The following is a 683-nucleotide window of genomic DNA, read 5'->3' on the forward strand; positions in this document are numbered from 1 at the left end:
TTCCACAGGCCAGTCATTATTGTTGTTTCTTGTTGTATTCCAGTGCACACCGAGTCTGTAACTATTTCCAGTGGCCTACAGTTGCACTTATATTGCTAGTATTATTGATATGAATTTAACAGCCCACTGCTGTGTAAGTAAATGTAATGTGGTCCTATCAACATACTTGTCATGTGGAATCGCTCTAGGTCTGCGAATGTGCAGCAGATGTGAATTACAGGGTTTTTGTTTACATGTTTTCTTATTGTACCTCAGCAGCTTTATGATTGATGTAATGATTTTGGTTCAGGTACTTAGATCTTGCATACTGTAGTTGTTGTTTTTCTTCAGTATATATCCTGTACAATTAAATGAGAGTATTTTTTTTACACTTGTGTATTTGTGTATTTATTATTTCAGTAGGCTAGTTTAGCAAAAGCGGCATCCAGTGCATAACACAGAGAGAAGATACTGCGGGTAGAGACATGGAAGAAGAGGCCACAGTATCTGTCAAATGCATGAACATGACGGTTAATAGCAACATTTATATGAATCTTTAACGACCCCCACAGGGAAACTGTCATTGCAGCGGTGAAATAATTTGATTTGTTAACTTGGCATCTCTCTGCAGCAGATTCTGCAGATGCATTAATTGATTTAGGTGGAAATGGGCATTTAAGCAGAAAACCAGACAAATGAGTCAA

This window comes from Myripristis murdjan, chromosome 23, assembly GCF_902150065.1.
Source record: "Myripristis murdjan chromosome 23, fMyrMur1.1, whole genome shotgun sequence".
Lineage (NCBI taxonomy): Eukaryota > Metazoa > Chordata > Actinopteri > Holocentriformes > Holocentridae > Myripristis > Myripristis murdjan.